A 17,897-nucleotide genomic window follows, 5' to 3' on the forward strand; every position below is an offset into this window, starting at 1 on the left:
AGAGGCCACAACAGTGAGAGGCCCGCGTGCCGCAAAAAAAAAAAAAAAAAAAAGAAAGTGCCAAAATGAAATCAAACATTTAGAAATATTTTACCTCTAAAAAATTCACCGTATTTGTGAAGCTGTAAGGTTCACAAATTTTATTGTTTTTCTTATGCATGGTGATCTGACACTCAGCCAATTTAGAAGAATTCTAAAAGATTTTTGTGCTTTCTAGTGAGATAAAATAATTTTGGACATTTATATTTTTTTTCCTCACCTAGTTTACTTACTGTTGTGCCAAGTTTAGTTTTTCAAAACTCAGATGTTTATAAAATTACTGAGAACTATGTATTTCATTTTTTCTTTCCATCCCTCATAACTTTTTCACTCTGAATTTAATTCAGTATGATATATAGTACTTCATTCTACTTAAAATTTAAATAATGTTTCATGTTTTATATTATATATAATTTACACTTTAATAGCATATTATTTATATATATTCATATATATAAATTTTTTCTCCCATTAGCTAGATGAAAATGCACAAAGATTTTCCATTGGTTATTGAACTTACTCTAATAGTTCCTCCTAGAACATAGAACCCAGAAACTGGGTTAATGTGAGTTAGTGTCTGTAAAACTGATTCATTTTCTTTCAAAGTAAAACATGATGAAAATTTAGATTAAAAATCCCCCAAAGTTGATGTTCTAATAATAGAAAGCAACACTGTTCTCTAGGCTTGTATACTCTTCCTATCACATGCATTTTTAAGAGAGCATTTCTCTTTGGTTAAATAGCTAACTAATATCTTTTTAAACTACAAAAGTATGTGTACTTGGTAAAGATTAAACTAATTCAGAATGAAAGAAACCACTCCACACTTGCCCTCCTCCCATCTCTGGATATAACTAGAGTTAATAATTTGGTCAGCTTTCTTCAGACATTTTTGCCATATATTTACAGACAACTATGTACATATTCAACTGTTTATTTTTCTTGAGTGTAGTGTGGGTTAGAATTCTGCTATTTTTCCAAAACCATTCATCAAATGAAAAGAATTGAAAGATTACAATGATGGCAGATATCATTGTGTTGTCTTGGAATTGAATAAGAATTATTTCTAGCACTTTACCAATGAAGTTTAATATTTGTATTAGATATTTAGGGTACATTTGACATTCCTATAATGACTTCTTTCTTAGCTTGCCAAGGTTTACAATGAATATTTTGCTTATCAAAACTGTCATTCTTTTTCTGTTGTCTGATAACATAGTGAATAGATTTCCAAGTGTAGATCTAATCTTGCAATCTTGAATTTCTCATTAACATGTAATATTCTTTTTTAAAACAATCAATAAATTTAGTTTGAAAATATTTCATGTAGTGTTTACATGTATATTCAAAATAAATTTCTCCTATGTTTTTGTTTTATTGCATGGTAGTTTTCTGCTATTTCTAAAGTTGAAAAATGTTTAGAAATTTCCCTCTAGCAGTTATTTTTTAAAAATTCTATTCACAGTCAATTGCTTGTAAATAATAAACAAAAACTCTATTTTACTCTCATAATTAAATGTTTCTTTAATCACTTACAAAATTATAAGGTAAAAAAGTGTTTTCATTGTAAACTATAATACCAGTAAGATTCTCCTATGTAATTAATCTGTTTATTTATGCTGTAAGGTTTAGTATTTTTTCCATACTCCTAGATTAGAAAAAAAGTTTCAAAGGACATATCTGAATAGAAATTTTTTTATTAATCTTTCTTATGGTTAGGCTCTTTCAATCAGAATCCTAAGGTTTTTCTTCAGCTGTCGGAAATTATCTTTACCATTTCACTGGTTCTATATTTTTGTCAATGTTTTCACTTCTCTTTATTTAGAGATCCAAAGAGATGGATTGTTAAAATTGCTGGTTTTATCTATCACATCTTCAAACATTTCTTTGTTACTTTCCATTCATTCATAATTTTGTAATATATTCTCAGAAACTTTATCAGCTGATCTTCCAACTCAAAAATTTGATTATATATTCTGTTTTCTTCATAGCTAAATCCATTTAAAAGTTTTAAAGTTTTTTCATAGCATTCAATTATTGTTTTATAGACACTTTCTTATCCCTTGTAAGGCACTAATTAAACCACACACACCAAAAGAAACCTTCCATTTTCCATAAACTTTTTGGATGGTCTTTTTAAGAAAAGTTGTTGGCAAAATTGACTTAAAACTTAGTGTATACTTGACCACACAACCAAAGAAAAAACTGAAGGGATTGTCAAAGACTTACTAGTAAAAATACCACAGGTAATACAGTTTTATAGGTATAGGCTAGGCTATATTTAAATTTAAAAATTGAAGCACATAATTCTATGATATTCAAAATAACATAGAGAAAAAGAAAGCTTACTAAATTATTTTATGAGGCAAGCAAAATCCATTATTAAAAACTTATAGAACATAAGAAAATATAGACTCTAATCCATGTATAAAGATGCCAAATTTTTAGTACACCAGTAGTAGAGCAAATACAGGGATGAACTGAAAAAATAATACACCATGGCCAAGTCTCTCTACTCATCCCACAAATGTAGGAATATTCAAAATTAGGATATAAATTACTATGAATTTTTACATTAATAGCTTAAAGAAGAAAACTAATGTCATATCAACACATTTACAAAAAATAGCTGGTACCTTTCAAAAGTACATAAAAATTTCTGCATAAATTATGAAAGAAATTTGTCTTAATATAATCACACAATAAGGAGAGCCTACCAAGATTGGTTGCAAACATTAAACTAAGGCAAACTTTCTGGGCTCAAATGTGGCTGCTCCACTTTCTAGCTTTAGTATTTTGGGCAAATCATTTAACATTTTTTGCCTCAGCTGCTTCATGGTATTCTTGGGAGAATTCAAAGAAGTAATACATGTAAAATGTTTGCAACACCTTGGCACATTGTAGCACTATTAAGTTTCAGTTGTTGCTGTTGTTATTATTTTTTTTGCCACTAAAGACAAGGACATGTCAGTTAAGGTCTGCCATCAACACTCTCGTTCAACATCATTCTGAAGACTTTAGCTAATGTCATGGGATGAAGAAAAGAAAAGAAATGCACACACTGAAAAAAAAGAGACCACTATTACACATATTAAAACATCTGTATTGTATGGAGGGAAAAGTGACTTCCCATGTCTGAATTAATCAGTTGGAAAATGTGATAACGAAATAAATCTTTCACTGGAGATATAATTTTTATTTCTAGACACAAATATAAGAAATGTGCAAGATCTATATGAGAAAAACCAGAAAAAATACTGACATATATATACACTTATATACACACATATATAGGTACATAAAAAATTCAGAAATACACTAAGTTTTTGCACAAGATGATTCAACAGTTTAAGATATAACTTCTGCCAAAATTCATGAGTACATTTAATGCAATTATAATCTGATTCCCAATATTGGGGTTACAACAGATTGCTTATAAATTTCACCTGATAGAAGAGCTAAAACTGTTTTTTTAATAAGAACAAAGGGAAGAAATCCAGTTTAACCAGAAGAGAAGGAACATGTCTAAGATCAATAGTAGTAGGTAAGACTGTTCTTCTTTGAATCAGGGAACATTACAAAGATTTGTAAAAAAGAGCTCTAATATTAGACAACATTGAATAATTGTCAATTTTTGACCATAGCATTGACATGTTTAAGATACCTAGGTTAAGAAATTAAACATTTACCTTTAAAATATAGCGTCCGGGCTTCCCTGGTGGCGCAGTGGTTGAGAGTCCGCCTGCCGATGCAGAGGACACGGGTTCGGGTTCGCACCCTGGTCCGGGAAGATCCCACATGCTGCAGGGCGGCTGGGCCCGTGAGCCATGGCCGCTGAGCCTCCGCGTCCGGAGCCTATGCTCTGCAACGGGAGAGGCCACAACAGTGAGAGGCCCGCGTACTGCAAAAAACAAAACAAAACAAACAAACAAAAAAATATATATATAAATAAACTAAGTATAGCGTCGATTCTGAAGGCTAAGGAATCCTGAAAGTCAAGTCTCTTAGTACACCAGACCAACCTGGGTTATATTCACAGAGCTATTCTGAGACTTCCTGAGTCAGAATTTCCCACACGGGAATATGGTAATCTGCCTTTCTAACCAGCCCTCCTGGTGATTCCAATGAGCAGGGTTTTGGACAATAATCTTAGCTCTCAAAGGTCATCATGTATGAACATCACCTGAAGAACTGGTAGAAAATGTAGATTTCCAAGTTCCTCCCCAAGAGATCAAAGCAGGAAAATAAGACTCAAAATTTTAAAATAAGCATTTTAAATTGGAGCAGTAAACTCTAACAGAAATATAGCTTTATATTATCATTTGACTAATAGTAATTTTAACTGTAAATTTTACCTCCAAGTTAAATATGATTGCTATGTGCAGACAATTAGCTCAGGGAAAGATTAGAGATGGGTTTTAGGATGCAATTCTAACAATGTGGGTCCACGATTATTAGGAACAGGTAATTTGATACAGATTGGCTTTAAGGGTTTGGATAGAATTTACAGCATTTGGTAACTAATCAGTGTCACCTGTGAGAAGGAGGCGTCAAGCATGACAACTGGTGATGAAGTCAAAAGAATATGCAGGTTTGGGGAAGTGAACATATATCTGTGTTGGGTTTATAAACTTTATCAGTTAATAGAAATGAATAGGTCTAAAAGCTTCCAGGTAATGTAAGGCCATCTTTAAAAGAACAGAAATAACATTTGAAATATTTGAAAGGAAAAAAGACTGATGAAGAAACAAGCTTAGCATGGAACTTTTGAAAATGTAAATCTCTTAAGAAGCAGCAACCACAAATTTATAAAATGAATGAGAATGCAAAGTATTTGAAAATTAATTAAATTTACATTGCCTTAATTCCTTAGAGAAAAGCTGAACTTAGCTGCCCTTTATCCTAATATTTTTTCCCTCACATGCACAAAGAATATGCCTATTGTATCATTTCCCACCTGCAACATAAACTTCCATAAACTTTAACTCAACTACTCACTGATTTGAAGTGTTATTTCTCCCTCCATTAACTGTATTTGGAATCCAAATATAGTGTGCAAACACTTGAATAACCTGTATTTAACCTCAAATAGGTATTAATTTACAAATTACATATGTCCAATATCAATTAGTTTTAGCCTTTGGAATATCCTTTTACAGCTAACAAATTTACCTTGGACCACTTTTCATCTGTGTTCAAAAACAAGATATTTAGTATGTTAGAAATTGTTCTTTGAAATATAGTTTCTATGAGAAACTATATTCTATGAGACTATATTCTATGAGAATCTGATTTTATAAACTGAATAATATTTTAAGTGAACAGAATGCTTAAAAATTCTTTCCAGTGAGTCAAGCTGTAGGTGAAAGAGTTTTATAATGTGCTCCTTTTCATCTTTTTTTATGTTCTACCTTTCATAATTGAATTTTTTATATTAGTTTACAAAAATCATAAAATGAGATCTCTTAGGCTAATCTCCTACGCATTTAAAAAAATCCGCCAAATTGAGGAAGTTACATCAGCAAGAGACATAAGTACTTTGTACATCAATTTGGAAGTATATTTCATATAAAATTGATCTATTTTTCATTATAACCAATTATTTTTTGCTTAACTTTAATAAATATACTTAGAAGTTATCTAACAATTTATGGTGTGATGCATCTTCAATTTTTATGCTACATGTTTTATTAAAACCCCTGGAATATTCTATGACTATTTTGAAGCATAGAATATTAAGAAATTAAAACTTCCAGATCAACTTTTTTCCTACTAGATTCTTTTTTTCCTTTTAATCAGTACATTATCAATATTGTATTTCTTAAAGGTTCAGCTCTTGCTTCTATATTTCTCACTGGATTATGAATGGTAGGTTAGGTAAGGCAACTGTGAGCTTATCCCAGGGTGAGCCATCCCTTTGAATGTTGTGAGCCACTGGAACCTGATTAATCTTGTCTTAGACTAACCTATTTTCATCAGAAAAACAAAAAACATTTATCCTAGCCAGGAGGTCAATGAGAACTAGACCTGATGATGTTTGGGGGCTTCTCTTCTCATAGTGCTAATGCTGAATTTAGACTCTGCAAGAGTATGTAGGCACATTGTCCATGCAAAACTCTAACCATATGAAATGAACAATCTGAGCCACCCTGCATTCTGATTTTTAATCTATTTCTTTCTGAACATGCATCTTGGCCCCACTGGCCTAATTTCATCTGAAGATAAACCCTACCAAATTTTAGGTACTTCTTGTTCTGTGTTTATATCAGCAAAGTTGCCTACTAGATTAAATTTCTTTAATGTCAAACATGTCAAGCAATAAGTTCAAGTTCACCAGATTTAAGAGACAATTTCATTTTGGGCCACTGCTCATTCCTTAGAAAAAAAAAATGATACCCCTACAATCATTAATAATTCTTAAACTCCCTACCTCCTGAATTTAACTGTAATTCTACTTACGTTATGTCCTGGCTTCATAACACCAGCATGATTTAAAACTGCTGGCATAACTCAAAATTTTGATTCGTGACTTTCTTTTTCTTGGAATAAATTCTTCTCTGTAGGAAATATTAATTAATCTTATTTCATCTTATTAATAAGCCATTATTATTAATCTTTTGTAGTTGAGCTAATTGCTTAACTAGCAATTCCTTTTTAAAAAATACATTTTTCATTAATAGTTTATCAGGTTGAAATATAAAATTTATACCAATTCTCACTTTTCCTTTCCATTAAGTCTTCAATAACTGATTCTCTGAGTAAAACTGGAAAATGCTGTTCATTCATTTTCTACTACTATTGACATGAAACAATAGCAACAAACCTTAAGATGTAATTAGCTATTGCATTTCTTAGTGTATAAGTGGTTTGCTTCACTAGTTATTAAATAATAAAAATTAGAAATGAAATGTTTTTAGCCCAAGCTATAACCTTTTCCTTACAGTGGGACATTTAATTGAACTGGTCCCATATTACTTTTTAGAAAAATTTCCAGACATAAGCAAAAATAAGTTTACAAAACTCAGAACTCATGCTGACAAAGGGTACAGCAGCAATTAATAATCAAATATATTGATCTATGCTTTGGTGGCATGGCTCATTAATTTTTGATTCCTATGGCATCTGTATAAAAATGTTCTGTGAACTTACTTTTGAATATAAATTGACTGAAAATAGGCAAACACCCCTCTACTAGCTTCCTTGTCTGATGTTGTTCTTACTTTTTTTTACATTTTGTTATCCTCAGTTCATTTTTTATATTACCCAATGAGCTTCATATAATAAATACCAGATGTGTATTTTCTTCAGTGAAATAATAATACTTAAAAATTGGACTTATAAATGTTTTACTCCCACTTGTTGAAGGCCTCATTGTATTTCTATTATCATATAATTAAATACAATTTTATAAAGTTCAAATGACTTTAAAGAAACATTGCTGTGCCCATTGAAAGCTTCTTTTATTAAAAGTGAAATTAAGTTACCTTGAATTTTAGACAAATGGGGGAATGAAAAATTTACTACTTGATTATAACCTCTTATTCCTCTCTTCCATCTCTATGTAGGTCTTATAATATGCTGCTTTGATTTCAGAGGTTTTTAGAACCAAAGGAGGCAAAAATAGAAATTCAGTTTTTCCTACCTGTACTTCACAGTATAGAATAGATAAAATAAGAAAAATCATTTATCTAGATATCCAAATCATTACATCTATAAGTTTGTAGGGGTTTCATTGTTTGATATCTGTTCACCTTTAGGCATTTATTTGTCAGGCTCAGATAATTGAAATAATCAAGCCCCTCAGGCTGTGGAACACTTTTATCGTTTGTTAATTCATGGGCCCTGTCTTTTTTAATTTATCAAAATATCTGATTCTGAACACTTTTTGTAACCTCAAATGCTATCACTATGTTTCAAACTATCATCATTTTTGACACTAGTTAATGTGTTAAGAGTCTCCCTTAGGGCATTGCACTGGTCCTGTTCTCTGACTGGAATGTTCTCCCAGACGTACTCATGGATACATCCTCCAATTTCTTCAAAACTTTGGTCAAATATCTATCTCTCAGTATCTAACATATTAATCTGTACCCCACCCTTGCCAAATCTATTGAAACTTTTTATCTTGCTGTATTTTTAAAAAAATACTATGACACTTTTAACTTTCTGTAATAACTTATTATGTTTTCTATTTATTATCTTTTGCCTTTCAGCCAACATTGTCTTTTTTTTTTTCTTTTCTCAGTTATGTTAAAGTGCTTAGAATAATGTCTGGCCTTCAAATGAGTGGATGAATAAAGCTTTTACCTTATGTGTAAACATGTATCTTACCTAGACTTTTGGGGGCAATTAATACTTTTTTGTCAACAGATATATCAGCATGACACTATCAATGTAGTGGACAAATATGATCAGGCTCCACATTCTCCTTCTGAAATCATTCTATGATATCCCATTCTATGGTGAATAAGCTTTTCGAGTGCTTCACCTTCTTACATATCACTCTTTGTACCTCTCTGTCTTGAATTATTCCTGACTTTCCTCCAATTACACCATTTGCTTGCAGCTTTTTCAGATGGAAACTGCTTCTGCTCCCATAACCCACAAAATCTCCCATTATAATTATCCATAGAGTCAGATATGAGGTCAGACCCTCCTTATTCCACGTTGTGTCTTCCAGACCATTGCTTTTCCAACAGCAAGAAAATCCCAGCTCCTGTAAGGCACATGCCTTTATTGAAGTCATACTTATGCAGCAAATTATGTAGCAAGCATTATGATCAGAATTGTACAATATAGTTAATGAAATATAGTTAATGAAATCCACATATGTCACACTCCATTATTCCTCTCCATTTGCATTTACTAAAGCCCTAGTTATTTACCATCATTTTATAAAGTTTTAATTTCTCCTATAGCTATTATTCTGAGTGACCTTCAAAACCATACACAAATAGCTCAATACTCAAATCCTGACCTTCTCTGTCTCTCTTCCTTCATCTTTTTCTCTGCTTTTACTGTAGACACCACTCCCATTGTCACCCCTAGGGCTTTCTCATCACAAGCCTAATAGCCTATCTCTGAATGTCCACCAAGAGATTACTTTCCCCTGACCTTCAAATACTCTCCATTAGTTCAGCCTTCTACATTTCTGAAATCTCCTGTAGACATTTGGCCCCATAACCCTCAATGTTTTACTTAACTATGACATTTATCCCATAATATGTGATTATTTAATTATCTTTTCATTTGCTTTACAAAGCAATCGTCATCTTTTATCTCCCTATTAGCCCTCTCCTGATCTTACATTCTACTCATCCAGCATAGATTCTTCAGCCCTTTACTCTAACTAATCTGTAGTCAGTTTTTCTAACTCACCCATTATCATTTCATAGCATCACATCCCAATTCTGCATAACTTTATACGTTATCGTATCCCTTTCCTATTCATAGGCAATTGAGAGCTGCTGAGGAACATTTATAATATTGATAGGTAACATTAATAGAATGCTTACCCTGTACCATTTGCTATTTTAATTGCTAATATATACCAATTTTATAATCCTCAAATCACATAAAGTAAGCACTACCATTAATCCATTATTAAAAAATGAATACCTGGAGATAAAAAGAACTTAAGTAATTTGACCAAAATCATACAGCCTTTAAGCAACACAACCAGGATTGAAATGCAGGCAGCCCGGTTCCATTGTCTTTATTCTTAACTACAATATCCTATCACTGCTTACTAAAAAAAAAAAAATCACATGCCCAGACTGACTATAGATAACCATAATTTTATAACCTCTAATTTCAAATGAGTCTTTCATACTGCCAAGCAGTCTATCTCTTTTTAAGCATTGTCAAAAAATTCAAACTTGACACAGAGAAATCAAAAGTTGACATTTTGCTTCCCCATTAAAATTCTTTTAAACCTACTATTCTCTAGGTTGAAAATTTTCAAATCACAGTCAGACAATAAAAAGCTCTCTGTTAACTAGTTACAAATAACAGTTTAATTTCAGTAAATGATAATTCAGTATCATATAATGATAAAACCTCTAATATTCATTTAAAATTTCCCCCTCCCTCATTTTTGGCTTATTTCTAGATCAAGCCTACAGTTAAAAATGACAGAAATTTGGGCTCTCTTCTATTTCACTAGCTTTCCTCATTCCCTTTGCTTGTAGATATCTAGTTGTGATTTGTAGTAGTTTCAGCTCAACAAAGAGATAGAAAAGGTATAATAGTAAAGAAAGATCTTACTCATCTGTTAATATCATGACATGACACTAGTCCTTTATTGATTTGGAGGGTGTTAACAACTCTTAATATTTTGATGTGATCTGTTGGTTCATACCCTCTCCCGGGATATTTCTCATTTGCCTTCCCTTAATATGGGTAAAGCCTCCTCTGGCTCACCTCTTTGGGTTTAGTGTCAGCCTCTGGATTTTGGTGGTCCACCCACACACTGTGATGATCCCATTGCTCATTCAGAAAGCCTTCTAAGGCAGAGTACCTTCAAGATGGCCAGAGAATGGCTCTGTAACTCCCACTTGGCTCATATCTAATGCACAGGAAATATATATGCTTCCTTTACCCCAACAAGTTCTGGGAATGCAGACCAATTCTAATGTAGACTCTTTTTTCTCCACCAGCAGAGCAGTAAGGCAGGCTGCTATTCTCATGAGTGATGAATGAATCAAACAGTAACTCCCACTGTCACTTACTCTGGGAGACATATTAAGCTTTCCAGGTAATCTTAAAGCTCTTCTCTAAGATTTAACTTTCATTCTTTTATATGTTGATATGAAGTATGACCTAAATACTAAAACATTCTTTAAACAATCTCCCTTGCAATACCTAAAGAAGTTTTCTAACATCTTCGGAAAGAAATGTCGAATAAATTGACCTCTATTATTTTGTACTTGGACTTTGGGTCTTTAGCTAAAACCGAGTCAGAATGGTTCCCATTCTGTTATGCTGTTCATACATTTCTTACTTAGCATCTTGAAAACCTCAATGACTATTTTTTAAGGTATGTTTATTGAAGCATATTTTACATATTTTAACATGTAAGTGTGCAATATAGTGATTTTTAGTAGCTTACCAAGTGGTTAATCATCACCATAGATCAGTTTTAGAACATTCTCATTCCCTCGATAAAATCTCCCATGCCCATTTACTGTTAATTTCTGCTCCTACCTTTAATCCCAGTGACCACTAACCTACTTTCTGTCTATAAATTTGCTTTCTGGACATTTCATATAAGTGAAATTATGCAATATGTGGTCTCTTGTGCCTGGCTTCTAGATTTTGAGGTTTATCCATAAAATACCATCAATAGTTTGTTCCTCTTGTTGAATGATATTCCACTTTATGGATATATACCATATTTATCTATCCATTCACCAATTGATAGACATTTTGCTTGATTCCAAGTTTTTGTTATTATGAATCATGGTATGATGAACGTTCCTATGCAAGTCTTCATGTTTCCATTTCTCTTGTTTACATACCTATGAGTAAAATGACTGGGCTGTACGGTAGTTTTATGTTTAACTCTTTGAGATCCTACCAAAATATTTTCCAGTGTAGCTGCAACATTTTCCTTTCTTTCCAGAAATATATGAAGGTTCCTGTTTCTCCACATCCTTGCCAATACTAGTTATTATCTTTCTTTTTTTTTATTATAGCTATCCTAGATGGTGTGAAGTGGTATCTCATTGTGGCTTTGATTTGCACTTACCTAATGACTAAGGATGTTGAATATTTTAATATGCTAATTATACATTTGTAAATCTTCTTTTGTGAAATATCTGTTAATATGTTTGCCCAACTTTTATTGGGTCATTGTCTTGTTCTCCAGTTGTAACAGTTGTGTATATTCTGTATTCAGGTTTTTTACCAGACATGTGTTTCTCCCAAGTCTGCTTATGCTTGTCCCTAGCAGTTATTTTAAACTTTTCTATGACATTCAAATCTTTAATTCTACCACCCACCTTATTTCCCCATCATGCTGGAAAAAAAATCACTTTTCTTTTTCCAGAGAATCTTCGTGCAGTCAAACTAATAATACTTATTTTAATGCCAATGCACTGATACATATAATTGCATCTTCACCTATGATTTCTAAGTTTCTCTTATTACAAAGTGTTGATTCTTCTCTTAAGTTTAGTTTTCAGTTTATGCTTTGGGTTTTATCCCTTCTTACTCTCTCTGGCACATAAATCTATCAGTCACCCCTTGTCTCTTGTTTCTTACAGTTTTCTGACCCAACTATCTTGTTCCTGTTAGAATTCAAATATGCTCAATTCTCTTCAGTGTTTAATTTTTAGAACTAAACTAAACTCCCTCAGTTCCACGTCTTCCTAAAACCAAGGCTGTCTCTATTTTCTTTCATAATAAAACTTCTTTCATGAATTTTTTCCACTCACGTCTCCAGTTACTCATCCGTCACTCTCTTTAACCTGATACTGCTCGATTTACCATAACACTGAAATGTCTCTCAACAAAGTCATTAATAAACTACTTTTATTAATAAAAACATGCATCATTTTGTTTTCATTTTATTTGACCTTTACCTGTATGTGATAATATTGAATTCTTGCACTTCCGTTGGTTTCCATGATATTACATGCTTCTAACTGTCCTCTTCCCTCTCTGCACTTCTTCTACGTGAACTTCTTTACAAGTTCACCACGTACAATTGGTATTGTTTATAATATTGTCACATTTCTTATCAGTTTATACACTATTCACTTAGATGGTTTCAATTATATATTAATATATTCTGAAGTCTCTAAAATCTATTTTCAGTACAAATCTTTTATCAAGCTCTAACAGACTTTATAATCAACTACCCATATCTATTTGGATGTCATTTAATCACCACAAGTTTATCATTTCTCCTAAACAAAACTCATCACCTGGACTTAGAAATGCCTCCTTTCCCTGCCTACCCGATAACAATGAGTATAACATCACCATCCAAAATTTGCCTCTAATAGAATTTGGACAGCAGAGACCTCTAGAAGCTTAATATTTCCATTGTAAATGGGTAAAACTGTGAAAAGCCATTTCACTAAAGAAGAATGCACTTTGCCAATAAGCATAAAAAAATAAATTTAATTCACTGGCAACTAAAATGCTAATTAAAATAATAATAAGATGCAACTTATTGTCTACTTATTGGCAAAATTTAAAGAGAATTATAAATTTATACAGTTACTGCTTGAAAAATAGATACCTTCTTATGATATTGGTACTAGTACAAATGGTAACCTTTCCTAGAGAACAATTTTGCAAAGTGTTTTTTGACCCATGCCATCTATATTTGTACATGAAATTATAACTATTAATAAAATATTTAAATTATAATGACACTACTCATCAAACAAATGTTAAATTTGACTATAAACTTAGTAGACAATTGTGTAGTCAGTACTTACTAAAGATAGTTTAAAATTTTCATGTGTTTAATGTGTCTGTATATTAAAAATCCGACAGTACCTTTCTGATAATGTTGCATATTTGAGTTATAATATTGTCCAACATGAAAATACTATACTACAATTTAAAAAAAATTCTTATAGTCCAAATTCCATCACAAACCAGATGGTATACTAACATGGAACAATTAAAGAGGATTGAATAAAGCGGCTATTCACAAAGACATGGTCATAGTGAAAGAAAACAAACAAATAAAGGTGAAGCCTCCAGGTTAGCCCCAATAGGAAAAGAAGTATCATCAGCTCTAGTCTTCAAGGGGTCGAGACAATGGAGAGGTTACCAGAACCTGAAGAGAGTGTTGGAGACTAAGAGAGCTACCTGACAGGAACTGGGCCTTCTGTTCACAACACAGCCACAGCAAATCTGTAGCCAGACAAAAACAAAGCCAGAAGAATATATACTTCATCCTCATTGACACCTTATCCACTAATTTATTTTCCTATTGTTCTGAAACCAGTGGAAAGTCCAAGTGCAAGAGAGCCTGTTGACTCAGTTCATGATGTTCAGCCTTCTCAGGCACAGACCAGGATGGATAAAACAGAATGATTTGGGAGTAAATGGACAATACTGATGACAAATATTTTCAAAATATCAAATGTAAGTAAATTTTTAAAATGTTTATTGCATTTTTAGAACAAATTCAATGGAAAGTGCTACTGAATACTAAAAGACATTAATTTTGTTTTATGTAAGTATAATTTTCCTATATGGAAGTTTATATTTTGCTAATTACTACACAAAAATTTTAAGTTAAGCTTCTGCTACATTGAGACAGAGATTATAAATCCTTTGCAGTAACACTTTATTGTTTGATAATGTCATACTATTTTTTATGTTTACCTTTTATTTATTAGTCATACATTTTATATACATCAGTGTATACACATCAGTCCCAATCTCCCAATTCATCCCATCACAACTCCCACCCCCCGCCGCTTTCCCCCCTTGGTGTCCATATGTTTGTTCTCTACTTCTGTGTCTCAATTTCTGCTCAGCAAAACAGTTCATCTGTACCATTTTCTAGGTTCCACATATATGTGTTAACATACGATATCATTTTTCTCTTTTTGACTTACTTCACTCTGGATGACAATCGCTAGATGCATCCACATCTCTGCAAATGACCCAATTTCATTCCTTTTATGGCTGAGTAATACTCCAGTGTATATATGTACCACTTCTTCTTTATCCATTCGTTTGTCGATGGGCATTTAGGTTGCTTCCATGACCACGCTATTGTAAACAGTGCTGCAATGAACAATGGGGTGCATGTGTCTTTTTGAATTGTGGTTTTCTCTGGGTATATGCCCAGTAGTGGGATTCCTGTGTCATATGGTAATTCTTTTTAGTTCTTTAAGGAACCTCCATACTGTTCTCCATAGTGGCTGTTTCAACTTACATTCCCTCCAACACTGCAAGAGGGTCCCCTTTTCTCCACACCCTCTCCAGCATTTATTGTTTGTAGATTTTCTGATGATGCCCATTCTAACTGGCGTGAGGTGATAACTCATTGTAGTTTTGATTTGCATTTCTCTAATAATTAGTGATGTTGAGCAGCTTTTCATGTGCTTCTTGGCCATCTGTATGTCTTCTTTGGAGAACTGTCTATTTAGGCCTTCTGCCCGCCCATTTTTGGATTGGGATGTTTGTTTTTTTAATATTGAGCTGCAGGAGCTGTTTACATATTTTAGAAATTAATCCTTTGTCCGTTGATTCATTTGCAAATATTTTCTCCAGGACCTAATAGTTTTCTGGTGGCATCTTTAGGATACTCTATGTATAGTATCATGTAATCTGCAGTGACAGTTGTACTTCTTTTCCTATTTGTATTCCTTTTATTTTTCTTCTCTGATTGCCGTGGCTAGGGCTTCCAAAACTATGCTGAATAATAGTGGTGAGAGTGGACATCATTGTCTGTTTCCTGATCTTAGATGAAATGCTTTCAGTTTTTCACCATTTAGAATGATGTTTGCTGTGGGTTTGTCCTATATGGCCTTTATTATATTGAGGTAGGTTCCCTCTATGCCCACTTTGTGGAGAGTTTTTATCATAAATGAGTGTTGAATTTTGTCAAAAGCTTTTTATGCACTATTGAGATGATCATATGGTTTTTATTCTTCAATTTGTTAATATGGTGCATCACATTGATTGATTTGCATATACTGAAGAATCCTTGCATCTCTGGGATAAACCCCAATTGATCATGATGCATGATCCTTTTAATGTGTTGTTAGATTCTGTTTGCTAGTATTTTGTTAAGGATTATTGCATGTATGTTCATCAGTGATATAGGTCTGTAATTTTCTTTTTTGTAGTATCTTTGTCTGGTTTTGGTATCAGGGTGATGGTGGCCTCAGAATGAGTTTGGGAGTCTTCCTTCCTCTGCAGTTTTTTGGAAGTTTGAGAAGGATGGGTGTTAGCTCTTCTCTAAATGTTTGATAGAATTCACCTGTGAAGCCATCTGGTCCTGGACTTTTGTTTGTTGGAAGATTTTTAATCACAGTTTCAAGTTCATTACTTGTGATTGGTCTGTTCATATTTTCTATTTCTTCCTGGCTCAATCTTGGAAGGTTATACCTTTCTATGAATTTGACCATTTCATCCAGGTTGTCCATTTTATGGGCATAGAGTTGCTTGTAGTAGTCTCTTAGGATGCTTTGTATTTCTCTGGTGTCTGTTATAACTTCTCTTTTTTCATTTCTAATTTTGTTCATTTGAGTCCTCTCCCTCTTTTTCTTGATGAGCCTGGCTAATGGTTTTTCAATTTTATCTTCCCAAAGAACCAGATTTTAGTTTTATTGATCTTTGCTATTGTTCTGGTTCTATTTCATTTATTTGTGCTCTGATCTTTATGATTTCTTTCCTCCTAATAACTTTGGGTTTTGTGTGTTCTTCTTTCTCTAGTTCCTTTAGGTGTAACGTTAGATTGTTTGAGATTTTTCTTGTTTCCTGAGGTAGGCTTTTAAAGCTATAAACTTCCCTCTCAGAAGTACTTTTGCTGTATCCCATAGGTTTTGGATTGTCGTGTTTTATTATCATTTGTCTCTAGGTATTTTTTGATTTCATCTTTGATTTCTTTAGGGATCTCTTGGTTATTTAGTAACGTATTTTTTAGCCTCCATGTGTTTGTGTTTTTTACATTTGTTTCCCTGTAACTGATTTCTAATCTCATAGAGTTGTGGTCAGAAAAAATGCTTGATATGATTTCAATTTTCTTAAATTTACTGAGGCTTGATTTGTGACACAAGATTTGATCTATCCTGGAGAATGTTCCATGAGCACCTGAGAAGAAAGTGTAATCTGCTGTTTTTGGATGGAATGTCCTATAAATATCAATTAAATCTATCTGGTCTATTGTGTCATTTAAAGCTTCTGTTTCCTTATTAATTTTCTGTTTGGATGGTCTGTCCATTGGTTTAAGTGAGGTGTTAAAGTCTCCCACTATTCCATTTCATTTAGTTATTTTTCTGAGGTTTTATCTTATTCCGTCATCTGGTACACAGCTTTGTGCCTTGTCATCTTGTCTGTCTTTCTGTGAATGTGGTTTTTGTTCCACAGGCTGCAGGACTGTAATTCTTCTTGCTTCTAATCATAATATATTTTTGTTGTTTCCCCATTTCATGGAAATGTATACCTATTTTAATTGATAGGTATTATCAACTATCAGTGTATACCTATTTTAATTATTGGTAAATAATAGTTTAAAATTTTAATTAGGGAATTGATAATTAGTTAGTCCAAATAGATTATATGATGTCTTTCTTATGTTTTTATTCCTTTCTTTTGCTTTCCCTATCACTTCTAATTTCAAGAATATGTTACGTCTGTGAGAGAAGGCAAAAATGAATCTGATTGCAAAGTGAAAATCTCTGTCAATTTTTTAGGCCTTTTCTTGTCATTGAATATTTGTAATAGATAGTCCTAACTAGCAAATCATTGTGGTGGTTTATTTGTTGTAATGCAGATATTAGATGTTATGTAGATTGGGAAATCTCTTTAGAAGCTATGTGATAAGCAGACACAATTCAACTGTGACTAAACAACTAAACAAATCTTGTCACAAATCAACTGTGACAAGAAAACAAATCTAACACAATTCAACTGTGACAAGAAATATTTAATGTATTTATACATTATTTGTAAATATTTATTTACAAATATTTACAAATATTTGTAAATATTTGTAAATAATTATTTGTAAATATTATACAAATATTTAATGTATTATAATCCTTACTCTATTTCACTGATAGCCATAATATATTACAACAAAACTGATTTCAATAGCTGTTTTAAATTTCATTTTGTACCTATTTATTGACATATCCAATTATAAGTGTTATCCT

Source organism: Neophocaena asiaeorientalis, unplaced genomic scaffold (assembly GCF_003031525.2).
Source record: "Neophocaena asiaeorientalis asiaeorientalis breed wild unplaced genomic scaffold, Neophocaena_asiaeorientalis_V1.1 scaffold19, whole genome shotgun sequence".
In the NCBI taxonomy this organism is placed as follows: Eukaryota; Metazoa; Chordata; class Mammalia; order Artiodactyla; family Phocoenidae; genus Neophocaena; species Neophocaena asiaeorientalis.